At 34.7% G+C, this 20135-nt stretch overlaps 1 pseudogene across 1 annotated transcript; it reads left to right on the forward strand.

Moving 5' to 3' along the window:
* Positions 1-6600: 6600 nt before the first annotated feature.
* On the forward strand, positions 6601-11729 carry LOC143608260 (kinesin-like protein KIN-8A; annotated as a pseudogene). The gene is made up of 7 exons (XR_013149210.1): positions 6601-7319; positions 8372-8645; positions 8769-8821; positions 8938-9030; positions 9776-10141; positions 10827-11465; positions 11548-11729. The product of XR_013149210.1 is annotated as a kinesin-like protein KIN-8A (transcript).
* Positions 11730-20135: the final 8406 nt, after the last annotated feature.

Genomic DNA, 20135 nt, shown 5'->3' on the forward strand with positions numbered 1-20135 from the left:
ACTATGACCGTACTCTCGGTAGACTGAGGTTAGTGATTGTAGATATGTATGTATGTATGGTAGTAAGTATGTATGTAGAACAGAAGGGTAACTAGTTAAGTATGGATATGTATCTTCGGATATGTATGTATGTGTATGTATTGTATGGCGTCCGATTAACTAGAACTCACTCAGCGTAGCTGACTTTTAGTATGCACGCAGGTGAGTAGAATGAGACAGCTAGCATGAGCGGGCACATGGTGGGCGAATAGGAGACTGGCATATGAAGACTCAAGGTGTTTTAATGTAATTGACGTTTATTTTGAAAGACAAGAATGTTTAATTAAGGCAAGTTTTGGATTGCTGTAACGTTTCATGAAAGTTTTTATATTCCGCGAAAGTTTTAATGAACTCTGATTTGTAAGAACTGTGTTTATGAGTAAATCCGACGCTAAAGTAGGGCTACCGGGTTCGGGGCCTTACATGCTTGGCGGTTTCGATGTGGTACTTGGGATGGATTGGCTCGCAAGTGTTGATGCTCAGATCGTTTGTGGTCAGAAACTTGTACGTCTAAGGGCCCCGGATGGGACCCAAATTACAGTCTTCGGTGACCGGAATGGTGCGACGCCACATATCATATCCATGCTTAAGGCCGGAAGGTTGATACAGCGGGGCTGCGGGGCCTATCTAGCGTATGCTATAAACGTGAAAACCGCGGTGGCTACCATCAGTGATTTCCCATTATTCGGGATTCCTCAGATGTATTTCCAGATGATTTGTCAGATGTGCCGCCGGATTGCGAGGTCGAGTTCTAGATAGACCTTTGCACCGGGCGCAAAACCCGTTGCTCGAGCCCCCTACCGTCTAGCACCGAATGAAATGAAAGAACTTATGGCTCAATTGGAAGACTTGCTCGACAAGGGCTTCATTCGACCGAGCATCTCACCTTGGGGTGCCCCGGTCCTGTTCGTTAGGAAGAAGGACGGTAGCGTGCGGATGTGCATTGACTACCGTGAATTGAATAATCTCACTGTTAAAAATCGGTACCCTCTCCCAAGGATCGACGACTTATTTGATCAGCTCCAATGAGCTAGTTGGTTCTCGAAGATTGACCTTAGGTCCGGGTATCATCAGTTGAAGATTCGGGAGGAAGATATTCCTAAGACTGCCCTCCGCACTCGTTATGGGCACTACGAATTCCTCGTGATGTCTCTCGGTTTGACCAACGCACCGGCTGCGTTCATGGATCTTATGAACCGGGTGTGTAGACCAATGCTCGATCGTTCGGTTATTGTGAATCCGATCACGCCGGTCATCTTACGGAAGTTTTGGAAGCTCTGCGAAATAACAAATTGTATGCTAAATTTTCTAAGTGTTCCTTTTGGTTACGTGAGGTTTAGTTCTTGGGTCATGTTATTAACCCGAGTGGTATTTTGGGTGACCCTGCAAAGCTGGAAGCCGTAAACGAATAGGAATCTCCTAAGTCTCCATCCGAAATTTGTAGTTTTTTGGGCTTGGCAGGTTATTACCGCCGCTTCATTCCTGATTTTTCGATAATCGCTTCGTCATTGACCAAGTTGACTAAGAAGAGCGTTAAGTTTGTTTGGGGTACTGAGCAGGAGGAGGCGTTTCTCGAGTTGAAGAACAGGTTGACGCATGCCCCGATTTTAGTTTTACCTGATGGTACCGATGATCTGGTGGTGTGTTCTGATGTAGCGAGGTCTTCCAAGTTGAAAGTTTCTCCTTGGAAGGGTATTATTCATTGAATGTTTCTCAAGTAGGTTCATCAACTTCAATTTCAATTCTTATCAAATGATAAACAAACCTGTGAACAACAATAGGCGACGGTGTGATGACTGTGGATGGTGTTTCGACAGTGGACGGTGGACGAAATCGATGGGAGCAGAGGTGACGAAGACCGGCTCACGTGGTTGTGATTTTAGGATTGAAAATCAACGTTCCAAAGTGTCACGTACCTAATGTATGATAAGGGATTAACGTATCGAATCCTTTATATATATATATATATATATAAATATATATGTAGGGGAAGGTTCATGTGCATTTTAGTCTTAACATGAAAACGTAAGAAACAATACCAACTATAATAGCAATCTATATAAACAATTATTTATAATAACAAAGAAAAAAAACCTAAAAAATACAACAAAAGAATCAAAATCAAGAACAAAACAATAACAACATATACCAGCAAATACTTATATCAGCAAAAGCAAAAATCTGTTAATAACAACAAAATATAAATAAGCAAATCTTTATAACGTCTCATAATCGAAAATTAGCAAATACGAACAAAAAATAACAACAAACATTTATAAAAATAAACCTAATAATAACAACAAATTGGTTCTCACATTTTTCTTGTAAAGAATAAAATGTATTTGATCATGTTTCTATATATGTGTGTGTGTGTGTGGGGGGGGGGGAAAGTTAACGTACACATGAAATTAATGTGCTAATTGTGAGAATCAAGTAGAGTAATTATATATACAAGTAGATTAATTATGTAATTACATCATACATAATTACTCTATGATGCAATTACATAATTACACTACTTGTATATATAATTACTCTATTTAATTCTTACAATTAAAACGTTAATTTCATTTGTATTTGATCCTAACTATATATATATATATATATATATATATATATATATATAGGGGTGGGATATAGTGAAAACTCCTCTTAAAGAGAAAATTTAAAAACTCCTAAAAAATTATTTTTAATTTTTTTTTTATTTTTTTTAAAGTTTCTTTTTTTTCCATTATTCTTATATGTTGTTATTGGTTCCAAAAAAAAACCCTTGTCGGTAACCTCGTCGATATAATGCGCATGTGTAATAGTGTGCATTGCATATATGCAAAAGTGTTTGTATTGCATAGAATACAACATTATTGCACATATTTGATACGCACTGTTGTATATATGTAATATAAGACAATACACACATCGAATACACAGTAGTACGTATGTGTAATACAACATTAACGCACATGTGCACCACATCGACTTTTATTTTATTATTATTATTTTTTTCATATAATACAACACTGCTACACCTATACAATACACAAATATTGAATATATGCAATAAAACACTATTAAACTCAAAAATACATAGTAATACACATGTGTAATACAAATGTATCGCATAGTAATATGTATGTGCATTACAACGGTTTTTTTTTATTTATTTTTATTTTTTTCGAGTGAAATATAAGAAAATATAAGAACAATGGCTAAAACAGAATTTTGAAAATATTTTTTTATTTTTAATTAAAAATAATTCTTTAGAAGTTTTTAAGTTTTCTCTCTAAAGGTGAGTTTTCTCTTGATCCTCTCCTTATATATATATATATATATATATATTCTAATAAAGTAAAATAATTGTGGGCACGTGTTAGTTTATGGTTAAAACTCATAATTGTTTTCCCTCCAAATTAATAACTATATCATAGATCAAGAATTATCCACTTTCATTTTACACTCCATTTATATTATATCTATAATATGATTAAATTATTCACTTTCCTTTAAACTCTATTTTATTATATCTATACATTTTTATAAAAATAAATATTCTTATAAATTATAAATATATGCTTTAAATCTATTCATTTACTTTCAGTTAATTTACTAAACTATATATATGTTAAAATGAAATAATATATATAATTCATTTTCATATATAATAAAGTTTATCATTGTTAGTTTCTTGGTTTTTTTTTATCAATTATTGTTTCAGGTTTTTTGTGAAACTTAAATTTGATTGTTACGGATCATAAGTTGGTAAATAAATTGCGTGGTACAAGTTAACTACATTTGGCTCAAAATTTATTACGGGTCAAAAATGGGTAATATGAGTATTTTTTAAGAGTTTGAGAATGCAAGTAGATTTATCATCAAATTTGTTATGAGTTCAAAGTTTTGACTTGAAATTGTCAAACAAATGAAAGTTAGAATTTTAAACGTGATTTAGGTTTCGAATTTATTTTCATTGACATTTTTGAAAATAATGAAAAGATTCGGGATTTGGCTAATTGACTATTTTTCCCACAACGATTAAAATTTAAGAAAAGACGACGAACGCTTCCAACATGCCACCTCCAGGCCTATTAATTCTTCAAACTTTTATCAAATTTGAAACATTTGTGTCAGCATTAACCTTTCCCTTTAATGGTGATTAAAATATGTTGTGTGAAACATGTCATACAAAAAGTGAAGCAAAACATTCACAAAATTGAACAGGTTAACGTGTTATTATTATGTGTTGTCATTATGGCAATTTCGAGAAGCCCCCTCAAAATTATAAAAATCATTTTCATAGTGTAACTCATAATTATTATTGTATGAATAGTGTGTTTTGAAATTGGCTCATAACCAAAATTTTTTCAATTATACATATATGATACTGAGAATCAAATTTTCAATAGATGAACGTTCTCATGTGTGTTTTTGCACTTGCGTTATTATTATTATTATTTATTAAGTTCGTTTTTTTTTGAAAAAAATCATTTTCTGATATAAATAAAATCAATTTATGTACACATAGTATAGAAATAAGCATAAATGTAATCAAATTTTCATATACAGTATGCACTTATTTGTTTTATTTATAATTTTATTATTTGGATCATCTCGTGTGTTACACGGGCTCTAAAGCTAGTATGTGTGTGTGTGTGTGTATATATAGGATAAGGTTAAAATGAAAACCCACTTGAGTTGTGATAACCCGCGAAAACCCTATGTAACATCGTTTTTTTTGTTACATGTGATATATGTTGTAACATTTAATACAAAACATTGAAACATAAAAAAAAAAATGTTTTGCTATTTTTTAATATTTTTTTACTAATATTTATATATGTTTCAGGAGAGAGAAAAAATTATATTTATATTTACATTTTTTATTTACTTTAATTGTGGACCACAAGATTTAAACATTAATTAAAAACATGTGGTTGAGAAATGAGTTTCTAAAGTTTTCACAACTCAAATGGGTTTTCATTTAATACTTAACTTATATATATTTATATATATGAATGAGATTATTCTATGATTATTTATATTAAAAAGACATTGTTAAATTATATCAGGTCAAAGCATTTAAATAGTTTACATTTATAGTTGTATGTTATAATAACTTAAAAAAATAACATGTTAAATATGTAAACTTCTATTAAGAAAAGGGAAATTTTCCAAAATAAATATTTATGAAAACAAATTTCTAGTTTTAGGTATCATTTGAAAGAAATTTCAGAAATAGATATTATAAACGAGTCGTGACGATTAGTTTGTAGAAACAATTAGAACTTGCCACGTGTCCTTAAACTAACCGTAACGAGCACATTCACTAATCATTTACTCGTCACGACTAAATAAATTTCATGCCTCGTAATCAACGCCCACGAGTATCATAAGTCATTTAGTCGCGACGAGTAGTTTACTCGGCCTACATTCCCTACACGAGTAGTTTATTAGTAGTTAACTCGTCGCGAGTAGTTTAACCTTATAATCTACTCGTCGCGACTAAAGGACTTATGAATTACTCATGGGCGTTGATTACGAGGCATGAAACTTATTTAGTCGTGACGAGTAAATGATTAGTGAACGTGCTCGTTACGGTTAGTTTAAGAACACATGGCAAGTTCTAATTGTTTCTACAAACTATTCGTCATGACTCGTTTATAATACCTATTTTTGAAATTTCTTACAAATGATACCTAAAACTAGAAATTTGTTTTTATAAATTGTTATTTTAGGAATTTTCCCGAAAGGAAAAACATGTTACATAACTTGTACATAATAAAAAAATAATAATAAAAGTTCATTTGAAATATTATAAACAATGATGGCTTAGAATGCAATCAGGGTCAGAGCATTTAAATAGTTTACATTAGTTGTATGTTATAATAACTTAAAAAAATAACGTGTTATATATGCATACTTCTATTAGGAAAAACATGTTACATAACTTTTACATAATTAAGAAAATAAAAAAAATCCATTGAAATAATTACAAACAATGATGGCTTAGAATGCATGCTTAGAACATAAGAAAACTTTAGTACCTAAAATGCTCATAATAAGAATCACCCATTCCAGAAAATCCAACTATTCTATTCTATAAGTTATAGAACAAATCATCAAAGAAAACTTTTAATCAGTAATAAAGCATATCATCAAACATTGCGTATTTGAATTCATTGAGCAAGTCCTGTTATTATATAACTCAGAAAACACTAAAATATTATCACATGATTCTTTCATAAAAATTCAAGTAAATTAAAAAATAGCTTTTTTGAATGACCCTAAAATAAATAAAACCCTAATAAATGAATGACAGGATTCAAATTAAATGTTATTTTAAAAGTAAAGGTCAAAATAGAGCCAACCCTCTTATTAATTGACCGTTTCAGTCCTTTAAGAATATGCCAAAACTATATGACCGTTATACCCACCTTTCAAAAACCCATCCAAACACTACTACTTTCCTTTAACCCCCAATCCCTCTTTCAGCTCAAGAAATTGCAGAATTTTCATTGCTAGAGTTACTTCCTTTTGGGTATGGTTGGATTTGAGTGATTTTGGAAGATGCCTGTGTCAACGAGGTCGCGGGTGAATGTCATTGATGATCAAGAAAACTGTAATTTGGGGAATCGGCATCCGATACGGAACCCGCACCACGGGTTGAAGGAAAAGATGAAAGCCTTGACTCAATTGTACGAGAAGCAGAAGCGATCTTCGATTTCGCTGGATAAAGTTCGGTTTTCAACTCACCCGAGTGTCGATCTGTTGAGCGGTGGATCTGATAATAAGAACAAAGTTAGTGCTGTAGAGAATCAAGTAATGAGAGAGAATTCGATGCCTGTTTCGACCGTCACCAAGACTTTTGTCATGCCACTGCAGCGGCCGCCTGCAGAGGATGCGAAAGAGAATCTAGCGGTTGCGGTTAGTGGTGGTGGCGGTGGAAAGATTGTTGGATTTTCCTGCCCACCAAGAAGAGGGGCAGTGACTACTAATGTAGCCAGAAAGTTATCAATGGGTGTCGGTGAATCCGAGGGTGTGACAGTGAAATTGGGAAATGGAGGTAGTAGTATTCTTGTTTTTGTGCGGTTGAGACCGTTAAGTAAGAACGAAAAAGAAGGTGGTTCAAGATCTTGTGTCCGGATAGTTAACAATAAAAAAGTTTACTTGACCGAATTCGCGAATGAGAATGATTATTTGAGACTCAAACGACTTCGTGGTCGGCATTTTACATTCGATGCTGCATTCCCGGATTCATCTTCCCAACTTGAAGTTTATTCGACTTCGTAAGTGTTCAGACTTACCTTTTTGCATCACATTTAATCAAATTGTATCGGCTTTGCTGGTTTAACTATTCAACCCAAACATGACCCATATTGTTATTTGGGTCATAAACATCAACCCTAGCACGCACACTTACATTCGTGTAAACCGAATGTGGCCCGTTTAATCTGCTTATCTAAACGTGTCATACGGGTTGGTTGGCAGGTGATAATGAAGTCGTAAACTTAGAATCGGGTTGGTTGGTAAATGGGTTAAACGGGTTAGCAGGCCGACTTGTATAATTAGACAGGGTTGACGGGCGTGTTTAACAAAACGGGTTTAAAAATTTAACCCAAATGCATCACATAAAAATGTGGCTTGTAGATGAAGAAGGCTTAATGCGATTAACTAACTAGAAACTGTTATCAGTTTGAACCTTACCACTTTCTTGGTTAAAAGTGACCCTATTAACACCCAACTTATGTTCATACAAACTCTAGAAGAGAATAGTCTCTTTTGTTGTCAATGCAGCTACATTAATTTGTTCATCACAATCATCCCGTTTAAGACGAGTGTTTCCCTCAAAGTTTACACCATTGCTAGTCTAATTATTAATACAACCGCATAAAAGAACCATTAACTGATACAAAAACAGATTGAGAAAAAAAGTATGGAATTACCTCAATGGTTTCACTGCCAGAAAAAGGTGTGGTGAAAGTGTAATCGTAGTCTAGAAAAATTTGTTAAGGGTTTGCTGCATAACATATTAAAGATTCAAGATGACCGTTGAATTAATGAAGTCAACCCGAATATGACATGCACACTCTTAAATTCGTGTAACCCGAGCACGACCAGTTAACCCATTTATTTAAACATGTCACATGGGTTGGTAGGTAATGATCATTTTGTAAACAGTTAACAGGTCATAAACGGGTTTGTGAGTTGACCTGCTTAAATTAAACAGGTTGGCGGGTTAAACATTTTCTAAACGGGAAAATTATACGAACCGAAAACCTGATTATTTTGATGTCATTAGTATCATCATCATCTAAGAATCTTTCTTTCAATCATACAGAACATCCGAGCTTGTCGAAGCAGTTTTACAAGGAAGAAATGGTTCAGTTTTCTGCTATGGTGCAACAGGTGCAGGGAAAACATTTACAATGCTCGGAACTGTTGAAAATCCGGGTGTAATGGTCTTAGCCATAAAGGATTTGTTCAGCAAAAAGTAAGAAAAAGAAGTTTTGATGGAGACTATGTTGTGCATCTTTCATATTTAGAAGTTTATAATGAAAGCGTAAGAGATTTACTCTCTCCCGGTCGCCCTTTAATCCTTCGAGAAGATAAACAGGTTTATAATTCATTTAAGTTTAAATCTTTATTTACACATCTTCCATATAAAAAGAAAAAAGGAAAGTGTGTGATTTTTTATAAACATTGTGTAAGTGCAAATTTTGTTTTTGTGTCTTTCTAAGGGATTGTGGCAGCAGGGCTCACTCAGTATCAGGCGCATTCGACTGATGAAGTGAGTTTTCTAAAGTCAAAAAGACTTTTTACTCTTCTTTATTTTATATATATATATATATATATATATATATATATATAATTTGGATTTTTGAATTTTGGTGGTTTTTGTTATAGGTTATGATGTTGCTTCAACAAGGGAATCGTAATAGGACTACAGAACCAACTCGAGCTAATGAAACGTCTTCGCGCTCACATGCTATTCTTCAGGTATAGTTACAAGTTTTTGACTTTGACTTTTCAGGTCAAACGGAACTCGTGTTAAACTTGAAAAGAGTTGTAAATACTTTTAAGTTTTTAAAGAACTTAGTTATGAGTGATGATAGCATAAATGACTACAAGCAGGTCCATGTCAACTATAATTAGAAAAGTTTGGTTTGACGTTATGAAGTCTGTACTATTTTTTTAAACACGAGTATTATACCAAATAACAATCTACACATGGGAACTAATTGCCAAGTGAAAAGCCATTTTTGAATCCTGTGGCATCTATATTCTGAAAATATTGGGTTGGCTTTAGAAAGTCAAAATTAACTTTTCATTTTGCAATTCTTCATGTCCATTTACAAATTTTTAACTTTGGCTTTTTGAAGTCAAACAATACTCATCTCCAACTTGAAAAGAGTAACAATTACATATTCTTTATATTTCAACAGAAGTTTGTTATGCACATCGATGTCAGAAATAACTACACGTGGGAAATCGTTCACTAAGTTTTCAACCATAAGTTTAATTTTAGATTTTAATTTCAGATGTAAGGTTTCACCTTAGAAAGTTAAACTATGCTTTTGTTATGAAGTCATATTATAAGTTGTAAGAGTCCACTACAAATGAGAAATCATTTGCCGAGCAAATAACCATTTCTGTATTCTGTCACAACTTTAATCTGAAAAGTTTGGTCTGACCATAAAAAGTCAAACTTACTTTTAATCTTGCTAATTTAATATTGTATCAGGTTATGATTGAGTATAAAGTGAAAGATGAATGCAACAATATTTTGACAAGAGTTGGAAAATTATCATTAATCGACTTAGCGGGATCAGAGCGGGCCCACGCAACCGATCAAAGAACGCTTCGATCACTTGAAGGTGCCAATATTAACCGATCATTACTTGCTCTCAGTAGTTGCATTAATGCTCTTGTTGAAGGAAAGAAGCATGTTCCTTATAGGAATTCGAAACTTACTCAACTGCTTAAAGATTCTCTTGGTGGGCCTTGTAACACCGTTATGATCGCTAACATTAGCCCGTGTAACCTCGTGTTTGGTGAAACACAAAATGCCCTTCATTGGGCCGATCGAGCTAAGGAGATCCGTACTAAGGTTTGTTCCCAAAAGACCCTTTAAATATCTTGTTACCTAGTTATTACAACATTAATAGCAAAAACATATCCAAACCATTCAGTTTTAGTTTTTTCAGTTTTCACTTTGGGCCTAAATTTTTCTGTTAATTAACGATTAGTTGATTATCTGATTCTAAGGTTTTTGGTTTCAGTATTTGTTTTCCGTAATAAGTTCAGTTCGGTTTCGGTTTTACCGTTCCTTGGGCTTGTAACTTTAAGCCTAAATTTTCTATTTTAATTAATGATTAGTTGATGGTTCATTTTGGGTTTACCATTTGGGCTGACAAAAATTGTCCAAAATAATGAATTTTAGCTTGAAACTTTGGGACTAATTTATGTTGTCAATTAATGATCAGTTGATTATCTGTTTCTAATTTTTTTTCTGTTTTGGCTATCATAATGGGCTCACTTCGGGTTCGGTTTTAGCATTTGGGCCTGCAAAAAAAAAGCCAAAACATTGAATTTGGGCTTGAAACTAGACCTTGTTTTTTTCGGTTTTCTCAATGAGTTTGGTTTAGTTTGGTTTCGGCTTTTCAGTTTTGCATTTGCGCTTGAAAGCTTTTGGCCCAAAATATTGAATTTGGTCTCAGAACTTTGGCATAAATTTTTTCGTCAACTAATGATTACTCGATTATCTTATTCTAATCGTACGGTGTTATTTCCAGGCATACGACGCCAACGAGGAAATTACAAAATTACCCGATGCAGAACCCAATCAAGCGAAACTCCTACTCGAATTACAAAGAGAAAACCACGACCTACGGGCCCAACTGGCCCGCCAACAACAAAAGTTACTAATGGTCCAAGCGCAATCGTTAGCAGCAGCATCACCAGCCCCTTCAACAATATCATCAATTCTAACCACCCCACAGAATTCAAACCGAAAGCCGAAAACTTTTCTACCAAGAAACTGTTTCACACCCGACTCCAAGAAAAAAGAACCCGAACACACCGTTAAAGACCTTAAACAAACGATAAAGATGTTAGAAACCGCCATGGAGAAAATGAAGAAAGATCACGCGTTAAGAATAAAACAAAAAGATGACTTGATACACGAAATCTCACAAAAGGGTGGAAATAGAGTTGTTGTGAAGGGTAATAATGTGAGACCGAAAGAGACGTTAACGGATGAGTTGAAGAGTCCAAGTGCTCGGTTTATGTCGCCAGCTGTCAAAGATAGAAAACAAAGCTTTTGGGATATTACAACTGCTAATAGTCCATCTGTTGTTACAATAAATGGGAGGAAAACTAGAAGCCATGTTGTTAAAGAACCTGCAGTGGCTCCAGTTTCTATGCTTCTTAAGGTGATTATATGCTGTTACTTAAGTAGTATGTTTGTGTTTAGTATTATGGGGGACTAATGCTTGTTGCATGTTGTTGTTTCAGCCGGGTTTCGCGCGTCCGAAACCTGAGTCAATGAGGTGAAAGAGGTGGAATGCTTTAGAGATTGATGATTTATGTTGAATAAGGTTTTTAGATTCAATTAGTGGACTGAATTAGTGATGTTTGGTAGTTTGTTTTTAAATCAAATCTTGAAAATGTGTTTTTGGGTTTGCATTTTTAATAAAATGGGTTATTGTATTTATGGGTTAGGTTATAATAGAGAGTATAGTTTTTATAGGAAGGATGAGAAGTAATCTTGTCCATTGATTTTGAATATAGAGGGTTGAGATTATTTTAGTGGGAAATCAAGTGTGAACACAAGCTAAAGAGCATAAAAGGAATAGCACATTTGTTGACTTTCTCTCTCCACATGCAAGACACATGCCAAATACCCCCATCATTTTAAAACGTCCATAACTTTTTTCAAACAAATTCACCATAATAACGAGTGTCTTTTTATCTTTCATATGAGTACCATATTGTAGTATAAAATTAAAAAAAATTAGTGGGTTTTTTACAAATTGTGTTTTACAAAATTGTGTTATACAATAGTATTTATCATCGTGTTTTTTCCATTGTATTTTTTACATTGTGTCATACAATTGTGTTTTTATTGTGTTTTTTTTACATTGTGTTTTTTCGGACTTTTCCGGCAAGGTGGTGGCGGTGGATGACGGTTGTGGTGGCGGTGGGCGGTGGAGTGTTGGTGGTTATAGAGAGTAAATATATAATTGGGTTTTATATAAGTGGGTTTTTGAATATAATGTAAGTGGGTTTTTGAAATTAAATTAAGTGGGTTTTGATATTTAAGTGTTAGACTAAAATACCCTCCTTCCTAGCCTTATTAGGAAAATCAAACTTCTTATTTGAACCTAACCCTTGTATTTATAACATATCCTGAATAGTGCTATAGTTGATTATTGGTCATATGATGGTTCAGGAGAAAAGTCAAGTTATTGTGAGAAGTGTGAAAAGTTAATACTAGCCCATGATTAAGATGGATCAATGGTCTAAATCTGTCGTGGCATTTATGTAATTAGAGTTTTAATTTAGTTTTTAAGTAAAAGGGTAGAGTTGTATTTTTGTGTATGTAGGACTGACCATACCACTTTCCCCATCGCCTTTCCATTTGCACCTGTGTTTCCCAAAAATAAACATACACAATTGAAGCAAGTGTATTCCAGAAAATCTTCCGGCGATTTCGTAGAATCATCCGTCATCGCGGGAATCACTATAAAAGGGGATTTTCTTTTGATAATCAAAATGCTAGGGTTTCTTCAGTCCGTCGTTTTTGTAGGAGATTGTGATTGAATGATTTTCTTGAGCACGGTTGGCCAAGGATTCTACACCAAAGAAGGTAAGGTTTTTATTGTGACTTGTGGAGTGGTTGGAATTTTTTATCGGGTTTAAGATAGGATATGTAGGCGTTGTGTTTTTGTTTTTGTTTACAATCGTTGTTAGTTACGAAGAGTGTTGTGAACCGAAAGCTTTGTCTATTGTTAATTGAGGCACGAAGAAACAAAAAATTAAAGTGATGTATTTGTTTTTGAAGTGTAGGAAAGTCAATAGTTGATGTAGGAACCCTTGCTTTTGAAGTAGTTGATTCATGAATAATAACATGTATTTTGAAGTATACATATATCTTGAAGTCAGTGATTCACAAAGGCTTTGTATAATAATATAACAGAAGTTGATGTAGGAATACATATTTTTGAAGTTAGTGACTCATGAAAGCTTTGTGTACATTCCTTGATTTTGAATTCATTGTATATTGGTCAGTCAATTTTTTTTCTTCCTTGAGGATGGTCATGCAATAGTTGATGTAGGAACGTAGGTGTGTATGTAGGTTTGTTATTTGAGTTGTTAGGAACCGTTTGAGTTGATTTTTGTAACTCCACAATGATGTAGTTTTTCTTGATTTATTTGTAGGTGACTTAAAAATGAAGGGTAAACTTGCATTGAAAAAAGGTATAGCCCGTATTAGTTTTGTTGTGTTGACATTTGATATATAAAACACGTAAAACAGTACATAATTTTTTTTTTGTATTGTGCAGCTAGAAGTATTGAAAGGATCGCATTGAAAACCTCTTTCTCAAAGTTTACGAATGTTGCTGAAAATCCTGTTGATGTTGATGCGGAGTCAACGGATGTTTTTAAAGTGTGGGTACGTTAAGCATTTGGTTTTTATACGTTTTTGGTGATTGGGTGCAATTGTTTGTTAATGTAGGCAATTGGCAATGATATGTAAGGCATGTTTGTGTAGGTATAAGTAATAGATGAACACATACGGAAGTCATGTTTATGTATTCCAATATATGTGTTTTTTATTATGCTGTGTAGGTAAGATCCCTGGTTTAGAATGTATTTTTTAGTATGCTATGTAGGTAAGATACATGTAAGACGTATAATAAAATGTCCCTTTATGTGTATATGGTAATTATTAAAATGTCCTTTTATTAAAATGTTACTATTTGTTGTCGTATGCTTATGAAGGTTAATGATTCACTATGTGTGGGTCTGTGTTAGTTAATATGTTTTACACAAGTATGAAGGTTAATTGCTAAATAGTGGTGCGTAGGAATTATTAACGATGTTTGTGTTGGTTGAAATTTTTGTTGGATAAATCGGTAATTTAGTCAAATATATCTTAAGTTGAGGTAATTAGCTGTAGACTAAATGTAGTGGCAACTAGTATTCGGATTGTACGTTAAATTTTATTTAAAATGATGCAGGGGTTGATGTTCAAAAAACTAATGTTGCCAAAAATGATTCGACTAGCAATCTTGGTAGCAAGAGAAGAAAAGGTATTCTTATTTAAAGTTATGCTAACAAAATTTGTGTGTGTGTTTTTTTTATGTTTATTTTTTTTAAAATTGTAGTGGGGAGTTTAGCAGAGAAAGTGGTGGACAAGCGTACAAATGAAGGTAGTTTGTGAATCTTTTTGTTTATGTACGGTAGTATGTTTTTGATTTCGAGTGAAAATGTAGGATTATGTGAACTGTTAAAATACGGGATAATAAGTTGTTATAATTAGGAGATTATAGTACAAATGAAGGTAGTTGTTGAATGTGATAATAAACTGTTTTAATTAGGAGATTATGTGAGAATGTAGGATTAATAAGGGATTTTAACGAGTTGAGTGCACGTACGATAACGATTTACATATTGCTGCAGATGTTGAAGGTGACAACTCGAAATATAATAAAAATGAGTCAAGTAGCAAGTGTTCTAAAAAAAAAGAAGTAGAGGTAATGTTGGTGATAACACAACAGTAGTTGGGAGAGGAAAACAAACTGCTCAAGACGATGATGATTTTGTACAAAACCGAACGGATGTAGGGAAGGTAGAAAATATTAAGAGAAATAAGTGTACGTGAAAAAGCGAAGAGGGAGGAATTCCTAGTCTAAGGACGCGATCTTCACCGCGCTCATTGTGGAGTGGGCTGCAAAGTTTGTTAAGAAAATAGAGAAATGCGGTTATCGAGTGGGGTTTTGGAAGAATGGTGCATCTAAATGTTGCAGGTATCCCATCGATGTTAGCGTAATATGTTGTTGATGCATTCGATAGTGCAACGATGAGCATACAAGTTGAACATGGTAGCATCGACATAACAAAGGAGCGGATTCATAAGTTGACAAGTTTACCAATTGGAGGGGTTAGAATAAAGAAAGTTGAAGACCGAAAAGGTGATAAATTTGTTAGCAAGAGTTGGAGAGCTGTTCATAAGGGAGTGAAGGAAGTGAGTACAAAAATCATAGCCAACAGACTAGAAACGTAGGACGACGTAGATTGGGTGTTCAAGTTGGACTTTGTGATGTTCATCACAACCACGATTGAATGTCAGAAAAATGGAAAATATATGATGTCCTACCTTCCGTTCTTCAAGGATAATAGAGAGTTACAGAAATTGGATTGGTGCGGGCTTGTGCTCAAGAGTCTGAAAGAATGTAAGGATAAATGGAAAAGGAACGATCCAGAAGATTACTTCCTTGGACCACTGACTATTCTAACGGTTAGTTGAATGTGAAAAGTAGAAAGTAATTTACTTTTAGTTTGATATAAAGTTTATTTACTCATGTTTTAAGTTTCCTTTGTTGTAGTTGTTTTATGTAGACGCAACTAGTTGTAGTGGTATAAGTGGTGTGAGGAAAAAGGTGGCGTTAGAAGAATGGAATTTTGAGAAGTTGAAAGACAGACAGGATAAAGAACTTAACTCTGGTGGCTTTGGAAAAGGTAAGATTAGAGGCCTATTTGGTGAAGGCCGGAGAAGAGTAATGAGAATGATAAAGTGGGTGATGTTGTTGGTGTTGCCATCGGTGATGCGAATGTAAGAATCTGTTAAAATTTTCTTTTGTTACGTTATATTTGAAAGATGTTGATGTAATAAAATGTTATTCATACGTGTAGGAAACACTAGGTAACGAAGGGGTTGAGGAAGGGGCTGCGAAGAGTGGTGGGAAGGCTATCGAGGCTGCTGATCTAGGTGATGTGATGTGTGTGGTAAGTGCAGGCTTGTTTTTCACTTGCTAATTTGTTACATGTATAATATGAGGTCTTCGTTAAAATTTTCACTTGCAAACCGTCTTGGTTAAATTTTCTTTTTTTATGTTATATTTGAAAGCTGTTGATGTAATAAAATGTGATTCATATGTGTAGGAAAAACTGTGTAATGAACGGGTTGAGGAAGGGGTTGCGAAGAGTGGTGGGAAGACTATTGAGGCTGCTGATGTAGGTGATGCGATGGGTGTGGTAAGTGCAAGCTTCGTTTTCACTTGCTAATTTGTAACACATATAATATGAGGTCTTATTTTGTGATGTTATTGCATCCGGTGTAGGGACAAATAATGAATCAGGTTGTTGATGATGGGAGTAATGAGGGAAGTGATAACGTTATCGTCGATGGAGGTGTTGGTGTTGCGGTTCGTAATGTGAAGGTAAGGATGTCGTTTTCGTAGACTATGTAACTTCATATTAGTCATATCGTGTTGTATTGGATGAAGTTTTGTATGTGAAGGAAGCTTACGGGTGTTGTTAATACTGTGTAGGAACAAGTGAAACGAATGGAGTATTTGCTGAAGGTGATTTCCGAAGGGAAAAGAGAGTTCGAGGACATTGTCGGTGATGTGACGAATAACAATTCAGAAAATGTTGACGTGACTAAATTGTGCGAAAGGTACAAATCTTTGGTTGGGAAACCGTGAGTGCCCCTCAAGAAGAGTTGTCTCAAATTTGGCACGAAGAGGAGTGGTTGGAATAGGTGTTTCAAAAATGTGACGCGGTACAGGAGAAAAGAAGTGACCACCCCTTACCCTCAGAAATAGTAGTGGATAATGTTCCTTCATTCAGTCTCGGGTTAACCCAAGAAGTAGGGGCTTCTCACGTACAACAGGGGGCTGATGTGGTTGGGGGTTCAGGCGATGTTGGAGGTAAGATGGTGTGTAGGAAACCTGATGTAGGTGGGGTAGGTGTAGGTTATGACAGTGACAGTGATGAAGTACCACTAAATGTTCTGGCAAGTAGGCTTAAGGGGAAAGCTACTGTGGTGGAAAGGCCAAAAAGGGTTGCACGAGTTGGTTACGCTGGCAAATCGCCATATACGGATTGGCCAGTTGATATAAATAAAAAGGAGCAAAAGTCTGAGACAGAAGTTTGGTGATACTTGTGGAGGATCGGAGGGCCAGAAATGTAAGTGACTGTCTTAGTAATGTCAATAACCGATAAAAGTAGGTTAAAATATATTTCATGTTTTTTGTAGGGAGATAATTTTCTATACCAAGGAAAGCCGTAGTGCGTTTCGATCGTGGTTTGAAAGCTTTCAGCCAAACGTGAACATTAATAACAATATTGTGTAATGCTGGTCATTAGTGCTAAACAATGAAGAGAATAAGCGAGGGATTGAGTTACCGTACCGGCTGTGTTGTGGATGCGTTGTTTTAGTAAGTTAATATTTAATCTTCTGTATTTAGTTAATGTTTTAATATGGATGAGTATTATATGGTTGAAGTTGGCTTGTTATTTGTTTGTTTAATAGGCGGAAGGAAATGTAGGGTTCGAGAGAATGTCAGAGAAAGCAGTTGAAGCTATTGTGAGAGACAACATATCGTGTGTGATGACGGGAGATAGAAGTGGAATGAATCTGATTCCGTATGAGATGATATTCTTCCCAATAAAAGCAGTTGATCATTATTATCTCCTTTGTTTTGATATAAAGAATATGGCAACGGTGGTAATTGATAGTGTTAATCTGGATAAGAGAAAAAGGAGGACAATAGCAATGAAGGCTAAGGATGCCGATTACTTGAACGACATGATGAAAACAGTTTTTGTTTTGGTAAGCATCATTTGCGTGTGTGACTATGTTGATTGTTGTTTATATTAATCGTATACCTGTTGTCTAATTTTGATATTATATGTGGCAGAAACGGGCTTTTGTCAACTACCTAAGGGGTGTTGGACATCCGAGAGCAGGGTCGATCTATTCACTAACACCCACTAGGTTGGAGATAAAATGGCAGACAGAAAACAACTATGAAGATGCTGGAATATGTCTTATGCGGCATATGGAGACATTCATGGGGAAGAAAGATTGGGATTGTGGGCTGAGTGAGGATTTTAGGACACAAAAGAAGCAGGTTGAAAGTTTAAGGGTTAAGTATGCAGCGAAGATCTTGTTGTCAGACCTTAACAAGAAAAGGGACGCCATTTGGGAAGTTATAAATTCTGAGTGATGTGGGTTTTTTGTTTGAAAGAAAAAACTAGTGTGAAGGATGTTTTGGTAAAATGTTGGTGTCGGTCGCTTAGTTTGTTTTTGATTATCTAATTTTAACTTTATTTTTTGTTTTGGTAAAACGTTGGACGAAACATAGAAGAAAGTTTTTTTTGGTGGTAACACTATGTTTAATATATATGTTGGTACGTAGATATGTTGCGAGCGGCGTGGTTCATTATGTTGTTAAAGTTATCCGTAGTTAAAGTGATGACGTGTTGCGCCATATTCCGTCTATGTGGACAATTTGTTTTGGACAATTTGTTTTGGTAGTATATTTCAAATGCAAAGTACCTACACATGGTTATTTAGTATGTTTTGTTTGAATGATGTTTGTGACTTACTGCTTGTTATTAACAAAAAAAATAATAAGTGTGTTCAAAACCATTTTAGATGGTTGGCATTAAATTTGAGAATGAAAATTTAAGTTAACGCAGTTATCAAGTTGGTTTCAAAGTGTGTAAGATTATCGTAGACAACTAGTGTTTAGGTATGTAGGAACGACTTAGGTATTTCTGTTGACATAAAGTTTCACGGGAAAAATAAATGGAAAGTGCCTACACATGACTTGGCATCGTGTGTAGGTATAACACTAACAAAAAGAAGGATAACGAGTTAATACAATATTTTTTTATTACACATGACTTGGAAAAAAAGATGAAAGCTACCTAGACATAACTTGGCTTCGTGTGTAGGTATAACATCAACAAAAAGAAGGATAACGAGTTAATACAATTTTTTTTATAGTGCCTACACATGACTTGGAAAAAAATATGGAAAGTGCCTACACATGACTTGGCATTGTGTGTAGGTATAACACCAACAAAAAGAAGGATAACGAGTTAATACAAATTTTTTTTGATAGTCCTTACACATGACTTGGAAAAAAAGATGGAAGTTACCTAGACATAATTTGGCTTCGTGTGTAGGTATAACACCAACAAAAAGAAGGATAACGAGTTAATACAATTTTTTTTTTGTTGATAGTGCCTACACATGACTTGGAAAAAAATATGGAAAGTGCCTACACATGACTTGGCATCGTGTGTAGGTATAACACCAAAAGAACGTTTGTTTTCCACATCGTGTGTGACTTGGCATCCCTTTTACTGATTTGCTGCTTTAAAATGGTAAATGAGAAAACATGTTTAAGGAGTATTATACAAGTACCAAACGTTCTCGTCGAAAATGTAAAGTTTGTAAATAAACTTTATTGTTTAAAAATGTGGAAAACAAAAATGAATATACTCTATGCCTTAAAAAGGCGCTACATTAAGCTGATATAAAAAGCACACGACTTGTTGTTTTACCAAAGCTGATAAACAAAAACAAAAATGACAAATTAATCAGAACTCGACGAGTAGTATTCCTCTCCCTCATCTTCTGAACCGTCTTCGACATCCATGGTTCCATTATCTTCTGAGCTATCTTCGTAAATGCCTTTTTCTCTCCGTAACTTCCTTCTCAATTCCCTTGCCTTTCGAACTTTCTCACAGTTGCGAGAGTCATGGTCGCGCACCAACTTTTTACACGTCTTACACTCCCTTCTGTGTTTCTCCCTGTTTTTCTTTTTAGCATTTTCGCCAGGCCCAATCTTACGCCTTCGTTTACCCAAACCCTTAGTTCGTATTCCCTTCGGTGCGGTTACATATATAGTTTCAGGTTCTGTCACTCCAAGCAAATCTTGTATTATGATTGACTTGTGTTACATGCAGGTTCATTGGGAATATCTTGCCATATTTTGTCCTTCATTTTTTTCATCTGGTAAACCATATCTTGAAGTACGCCTATGTCCCCACGTGCATGATCAGCGCATAGGTTGGTT

Source organism: Bidens hawaiensis, unplaced genomic scaffold (genome assembly GCF_021521415.1).
Source record: "Bidens hawaiensis isolate Kalapana, Puna unplaced genomic scaffold, B.hawaiensis_p1.1 tig00115330_1, whole genome shotgun sequence".
NCBI lineage: Eukaryota > Viridiplantae > Streptophyta > Magnoliopsida > Asterales > Asteraceae > Bidens > Bidens hawaiensis.